Source organism: Anopheles coustani (assembly GCF_943734705.1).
Source record: "Anopheles coustani chromosome X unlocalized genomic scaffold, idAnoCousDA_361_x.2 X_unloc_57, whole genome shotgun sequence".
Classification (NCBI taxonomy): Eukaryota; Metazoa; Arthropoda; class Insecta; order Diptera; family Culicidae; genus Anopheles; species Anopheles coustani.
Window position 1 is genome coordinate 150001 of NW_026525167.1, and position 7849 is coordinate 157849.

The window sequence follows — 7849 nt, forward strand, 5'->3', positions numbered from 1 at the left end:
ATCACTCTACGGGTCCAGCGAGTGAAACGGCTTCCCGTCCGACCGATCCGGTCCCAGTCGTCCTGCCACTGACGAAAGGTGGTGTTTCGTTCCCGCTCACGTACCTGCTTCGCCGTCATTCCCGCGTTGTTGGGGTCCAGTCGGCGCTGGTAGAACCGGCCGTCCTCCTTCACCAACAGTGAGATTGGTATGGTCCCCGCGATAACGCCAGCAGCCTCGTACGAAATGGTTCGGAACGCGAAGGCTGCTCCTACGACGACCTTCTTCTGCGTCCGCTCCAGCAGTCGGCGCACCTCCCTGGTCTCCACGCCCTCCTGCCATACGGGTGCCCCATATCTCAGGATGCTGTTGACCACGGACACCAGCAAGCGGCGCTTCTTACACTTCGGACCGCTGTGCCGCCGCATGAGAAGCGCCAGTGCCTCCGCTACCTTTGATGCCTTCCCTGTCACGAACCTGGCATGCTCCAACCATTTTAGGTGGTACTGGATGCGAACGCCCAGGTATCGGATGTCCGTGGTAGAGAGGAGAGGCACTCCGTTGATGGTGACGGGGATGCCGGTGTAATTCCTCTTCTTTTTGGACAGCATTACGATGTCCGTCTTCGCCGCTGCTAACTCCAGACGGTGCTCGCGCATCCAAAGAACCACACGGTCTACTGCCCGCTCGGCCAACCTTGCTGCCACTTCCGGGGTGGTGCCTGGGGCCAGGAGCACAAGGTCGTCGGCGAAGGCGACCAGCTCCACTCCGGCAGGCATGACGATGGATAACACGGAATCATACATCGTGTTCCACAAGGTTGGTCCGAGGATCGACCCTTGTGGCACCCCCGCTGAAAGCTCCTTGATGACTGGACCCTCCGACGTTGCGTACAACAGCTTTCTCCCCTGGAACCAGCTCCCCAGGATCCGCTGCAGACAAGCTGGTACATGCTTCTCCTGCAGAGCTAAGGCGATGGACAGCCAGCTCGCAGTGTTGAAGGCATTTCGCACATCAAGAGATACCACCATGAGGCACTTATTGGCCCTGCGGTCCGTCATCCGGTGGGCCATTGCACGCTGACCAGCCTCCTTAACGCGCTGGATCGCCTGGATGGTCGACCTTCCCTTCCGGAAGCCATACTGGGAAGGCGACAGACGAGGATGGTCCGGGTCCTCGAGGTGGTCGTTCAGGCGATCAAGGATGAGCCGCTCCAAAATTTTGCCGGACCCATCGAGCATTCCGAGTGGCCGGAATGATGACGCTTCTCCCGGGGGTCGACCGAACTTTGGCATCAACGCAAGGCGCTGCCTTTTCCACTCCGGAGGGAAGACACACTGGTCAAAGCAGTCCTGGAACACCTGCCGAAAGATGTCCGTGTGTTCCCTGACAGCCACCTTCAACGCTGCGTTCGAAATGCCATCCGGTCCGGGGGCCTTGGTTGGCACCATCGTCGCTGCTATCGTAAGGAGCTCCTCGGTGGTAACGTTTCGCGCTGGCTCCTGGGACGTCTGTTCGAGGTCCGCAATGTCCGCGGTGGGCCACTCGAACGGTCCATGGTCCGGAAACAGCTCCGCGACGACTCGTTCAAGCACTACGGGATCCCTCTCCGGTGGTACACGGCTGCCTCTCAGTCGTGCCATCACTACTTTGTAGGCGGTGCCGTACACGTTTGCTTCCGCCTCCTCTATCATCTCATCAAAGGATCGATCTTTACTGGCCTTGATTGCGCGGGCGAGATCCTTTTTGCAGCTTTTGTGGCGTTCTCTCGCCAGGTCTCGCTCCACGCCTCTCCTGGCTGCCAAGACCGCCGCTTCCGATGATTTGCATACGTCGCGCAGCAGGCTGATGGCCTCCGTCCACCAGTAGGTTCGGCTCCGCACCATGAACTGATCACCCGATGTCCGTTGCATCACCTCGTCGCAGGCCCGTGTCAGCCCAGCGGTGAGATCCCCGGGCGTCAGCGAAGAGTCCGCAAACCCGGATACCCGAAGCGCGATCTGAAAGGCCTCCGGATTAAACTGGCGCAGCTTCCAACGCGGCCACGCTGACTGACGCTGCTGTTGCTGGGAACGCTGCTGATGTTGCTGCTGCGGTTGCCTACGTTGACCTGCTACGGCTCCGGCGGAAGGTGCAGAGATACAGGGATAACTGGCTTGTGGCCGCCAAGCGTTCATAGCGACGTGGCTTTTTGATCCTTCGATGTCGGCTCTTCCTATCATTGCGAAGCAAAATTCACAAAGCGTAGGATTGTTCACCCTTTCAAGGGAACGTGAGCTGGGTTTAGACCGTCGTGAGACAGGTTAGTTTTACCCTACTGGTGTGCAAGTACTATCTCAATGGAATTCCTGTGCAGTACGAGAGGAACCACAGGTACGGACCAATGGCTCAATACTAGTCCGAGCGGACTTTGGTATGACGCTACGTCCGTCGGATTATGCCTGAACGCCTCTAAGGTCGTAACCGAACCAGGCTGGTAGTATATGTATAGGAGTCGTTAGCTAGATGGCTAATAACATCACGAGACCGGATTGAGTCTTCTATAGACTCTTTCCATTTATTGGAAACCCTCAAACTGAGCCTATCGCGAGTGCGCTCGCCGAAGTACCTGAAGTGGGAAAAGGCGTTGTGCTTGCCGATCTTCCAAGAATAGTTTCGACTCCTAAGACCACCCGAAAACGACGGGTTTGCAGGCTGGGCGCTACGCATTGAAGAGAGATGTACATTTCGATCCTTTCAGGCGACCCATGCTTGGTGGTTGTGTGCGGTGTGCTCCCCCCGGGGGGCACATGCGGCATACCGTGTGTGGACTAGTTGGACCCACCCTTGCGGTGGACCGACCGGTCAGTGGTGTTTGCGGGTTAACACATGCGAGCGTTGCGGCCCAGAGGCCTTACCGCCTTTCACTGCGGGTTCGTCAAGAACTTGGAGATGGTCGCAACGCATCGGGTCCTCCCGGGGTACTTGGTGTTTGGATGCTGGCTTGGTGATTAAACACTTGATATTCCATCTTCGGATGAATTTCGGGTGTCACCTGTTGCCTAAGACCACTTGCATGTTTAGCTCGCCGTGGGGTAGCAAGCGTTGTGATCTAATGGCCTTACCGGGCAAACACTTTCGGTTCGTCAAGGACTTGGAGTGCCGGGACGGGTTGGCGGATCCATCACTCTGAGTATGCCGGGTTGATACTTGGGGTTGGTTTGGTTTTGGTGACCCAATACTAGATGTACCATCTCGGTGGTATGTCAGTATCACCTATACTCCAGACCACTTGCATGGTTAGCAAGCGTTGTGATCTAATGGCCCAACCGGGCAAACACTTTGGGTTCGCAAGGACTTGGAGTGCCGGGACGGGTTGGCGGATCCAACACTCTGGGTACCTCCGGGTACTTGGGGTTGGTTAAGGACTTGGTGAACAAACACTTGATGTACACTCTCCGGATGTACTTCGGGTGTCACCTGTTGTCCGAGGCCACTTGCATGGTCGCAAGCGTTGTGATTCAATGGCCCTACCGGGCAAACACTTTGGGTTCGCAAGGACTTGGAGTGCCGGGACGGGTTGGCGGATCCAACACTCTGGGTACCTCCGGGTACTTGGGGTTGGTTGAGGACTTGGTGAACAAACACTTGATGTACACTCTCCGGATGTACTTCGGGTGTCACCTGTTGTCCGAGGCCACTTGCATGGAGCAAGCGTTGTGATTCAATGGCCCTACCGGGCAAACACTTTGGGTTCGCAAGGACTTGGAGTGCCGGGACGGGTTGGCGGATCCAACACTCTGGGTACCTCCGGGTACTTGGGGTTGGTTGAGGACTTGGTGAACAAACACTTGATATACACTCTTCGGATGTACTTCGGGTATCGCCTGTTGTCCGAGACCACTTGCATGGTTAGCAAGCGTTGTGGTCTAATGGCCCTACCGGGCAAACACTTTGGGTTCGCAAGGACTTGGAGTGCTGGTATAGGTTGGCGGACCCAACACTCTGGGTACCTCCGGGTACTTGGGGTTGGTTGAGAACTTGGTGAAGATACCCCTGTCACTTTGTTCGAGGCCACTTGCATGGTTAGCAAGCGTTGTGATCTAATGGCCCTACCGGGCAAACACTTTGGGTTCGCGAGGACTTGGAGTGCCGGGACGGGTTGGCGGATCCAACACTCTGGGTACCTCCGGGTACTTGGGGTTGGTTGAGGACTTGGTGAACAAACACTTGATATACACTCTTCGGATGTACTTCGGGTATCGCCTGTTGTCCGAGACCACTTGCATGGTCAACGGTTGAGGTGGTGATGGCGGGTCGGTGCTGTAGGGTGCCGGCCTGTTGGCTGCCTTGGCCGGGTTGGTTGGTTAACACTTGATTGAGCTTGCACCCGAGGGTAATGGCACTTGAAGGTGGGTACCGGCCGGCTGACCTGGTGTGATGGTTGGTTGGTGAACACTTGGCGGTACTTGCACTTGGCTGTGCTTGGACTTGAAGGTGGGATCCGGCTGGCCTAGGCCATTGGTGGTTGGTTGGTGGGTTAGCCCTTAGCTGGGCTGGCTGGCTGGCTGGCCACCGGTGGTGTGGTGTGGTGTGGTGTGTGGAGTCGAGCATCGCGCGCCGTTGCCTTCTTCGGAGTGTTGTGGGTACGCAAGTGCTTGCAGTGCAAAGAGGTTGGTGATGGAGTGACATTGCCTTCACCATGGAGTTGCGGGTACTTAGGTACTTGCAAGGAGATGGTGGTATGGTGGTGTTGCGTGTGTGGTGTTCGATTAGAAAGATATATTTTCTAAGTCCGGATTAGTGCTGTCAGGATAGCCGCCGCTAACAGGTCCTCCACGGCCTCCGTGGGGCTTGACTTGGCGCTATTCCGGACTTGGGGCGATCACGATGTCCCCGTGCGGGACTTAGAAGATGGAAGAACACAAGTACCCTTATCCCATGACTTGTGAGCGATTGGCATACGTTACCACATGAAGAGAAAAATTGGCTAAGTCCCGGATCCATATTATATGAAGAGAAAATCGGCTAAGTCAAGGATCCATATTATATGAAGAGAAAAATCGGCTAAGTCCAGGATCCATATATCATAACCTAATAATCGGCTAAGACCAGGATCCATATGATATGAATAGAAAAATCGGCTAAGTCCAGGATCCATATATAATAACCTAATAATCGGCTAAGTCCAGGATCCATATGATATGAACAGAAAAATCGGCTAAGTCCAGGATCCATATATAATAACCTAATAATCGGCTAAGTCCAGGATCCATATGATATGAACAGAAAAATCGGCTAAGTCCAGGATCCATATATAATAACCTAATAATCGGCTAAGTCCAGGATCCATATGATATGAACAGAAAAATCGGCTAAGTCCAGGATCCATATATAATAACCTTATAATCGGCTAAGTCGAGGATCCATATTATATGAAGAGAAAAATCGGCTAAGTCCGAGATTGGGTCTGTCGGAAATACACTATCAAGTTACCACACAAGCAAGCAAGATGGCCTAGTGATGGATCCATATGATATGAAGAGAAAAATCGGCTAAGTCCAGGATCCATATTATATGAAGAGAAAAATCGGCTTAGTCCAGGATCCATATATAATAACCTTATAATCGGCTAAGTCCAGGATCCATATAATATGAAGAGAAAAATCGGCTAAGTCCGAGATTGGGTCGGTCAGAAATACACTATCAAGTAACCACACAAGCAAGCAAGATGGCCTAGTGATGGATCCATATAATATGAAGAGAAAAATCGGCTAAGTCCGAGATTGGGTCTGTCAGATATACACTATGAAGTTACCACACAAGCAAGCAAGATGGCCTAGTGATGGATCCATATTATACGAAGAGAAAAATCGGCTAAGTCCGAGATTGGGTCTGTCGGAAATACACTATCAAGTTACCACATGTGCAAGCAAGTTACCACATGAAGAAAACCGGTTACCCGTGGGTTCCGATAGCCCATCGTCACCATTGAAGGTACGTAGAGGGTCGACAGCAGTTTCTTGGGACCTAGTGTCAGACATGCTCGCGGCAACCGGAGTCACCGCTAACATTTCGTAATGGATCACGATGTCCACACGCGGACCATGACAACTCACAAGGGTCGGGCCAGTCCAGAACGATTCTGCTGACAGTCCAAGGAGGGCGTCATAGTCCTATGGATAATTGAGTTCAACGAGCTTCACACCCTCGGCAGTTTCACGTACTATTTGACTCTCTATTCAGAGTGCTTTTCAACTTTCCCTCACGGTACTTGTTTACTATCGGTCTCATGGTTGTATTTAGCTTTAGAAGGAGTTTACCTCCCACTTAGTGCTGCACTATCAAGCAACACGACTCCATGGCACGCTCGGTCCATCATCCAACGGGCGCTGTTCTACGGGCCTATCACCCTCTATGGGTTCTGAGCCACATTCAAGTTGGACTTGAAAAGCGCTAAGATGACGGATAGTGAGACGCACCAGTACACGGAATCGGATAGACGGACGGGCCGCCACCCCTACGTGCTGAGCTTCTCCCGTTTCGCTCGCAGCTACTCAGGGAATCCCGGTTGGTTTCTTTTCCTCCCCTTATTAATATGCTTAAATTCAGGGGGTTGTCACACATGAACTGAGGCTTATGTACCTTGCGGTTGTTATCGTCACATCTGGCTTGCGACTACTTTGTTTCAATGTCCAATATGTACCGTTGGACTCGGTTAACGGGCTGTTAGCCCGCATGTGGTTTAACTCACTGATACCTTCCATTGCCCATACGCTAGTTTGTTTGTGTTCCTTTGGTCAACTTCCATACTTGAATCATTTGTGCTACCGCTGCTGCTTCGACGCTACTTTGACATCTTCGCTTCTATTTAAATAAATAAATAAGCTGAAGCTAGACATCAGTAAACACCACCACAGACACCACAAGCACGCCTTCTCCTCGTACTTCCGCCTCACGCGGGAACACGGACGCTCTAAATACTTCGAATTCCAATGCCAGTATATTGTAAACCACGGGTTCTTTAATGCTAGCGGGTCGTCGCAACCCTAGTTAACATCATGGTGCACGTCTCGTGACGGGTGTCACGGCGTAGTTAAATGTATGCGATACATTTCTCAAATATAAGCGCTCAGTCATCTGTACATCATGGTAGGTTCCCACGACGTGCAATATGCGTTCAACTTATCAATGTTCATGTGTCCTGCAGTTCACATTATGACGCGCAGTTAGCTGCGGTCTTCATCGATCCATGAGCCGAGTGATCCACTGCCGAGGGTGACTAACTTGCGTAAGCCGCCGCTGTGCGCGTATACCCGTTCCCCGTAGGGAGGAGCAAGCCGCCGCTTAGAGACGAAGCATAAAGTGTCCTCATTCCACATAGGGCAAGCTGGATTAATCCATTTTACCCAGGACGGCCGAAGCGGCGTGGACCAGGGGAGAACTGAACCTTATACTTCACACCACAGTAAGTCTACGTGTCCTCTTCCACATAGGGCAAGCTAGAACTAACTATCTTACCCAGGACTGCCGAAGCAGCGTGGACCAGGGGAGGAACACACTTTTCATGGAAACGTAAGGCATCCATGACTGCCATAACGTAAGCCGCCGCTGTGCGCGTATACCCGTTCCCCGTAGGGAGGAGCAAGCCGCCGCTTAGAGACGAAGCATAAAGTGTCCTCATTCCACATAGGGCAAGCTGGATGAATCCATTTTACCCAGGACGGCCGAAGCGGCGTGGACCAGGGGAGAACTGAACCTTATACTTCACACCACAGTAAGTCTACGTGTCCTCTTCCACATAGGGCAAGCTAGAACTAACTATCTTACCCAGGACTGCCGAAGCAGCGTGGACCAGGGGAGGAACACACTTTTCATAGAAACGTAAGGC

General features: G+C 52.8%; 1 non-coding gene and 1 pseudogene across 1 annotated transcript; one reads left to right on the plus strand and one right to left on the minus strand.

Annotated features, from left to right (window-relative positions):
• The window catches only part of LOC131270769 (large subunit ribosomal RNA), a 7506-nt pseudogene extending 4763 nt beyond the window's left edge, over positions 1 to 2743 (plus strand).
• Positions 2744 to 7084: 4341 nt separating this feature from the next.
• Positions 7085 to 7239, minus strand: LOC131270764 (5.8S ribosomal RNA). The gene has a single exon (XR_009179779.1). It is a non-coding gene; the product is annotated as a 5.8S ribosomal RNA (ribosomal RNA).
• Positions 7240 to 7849: the final 610 nt, after the last annotated feature.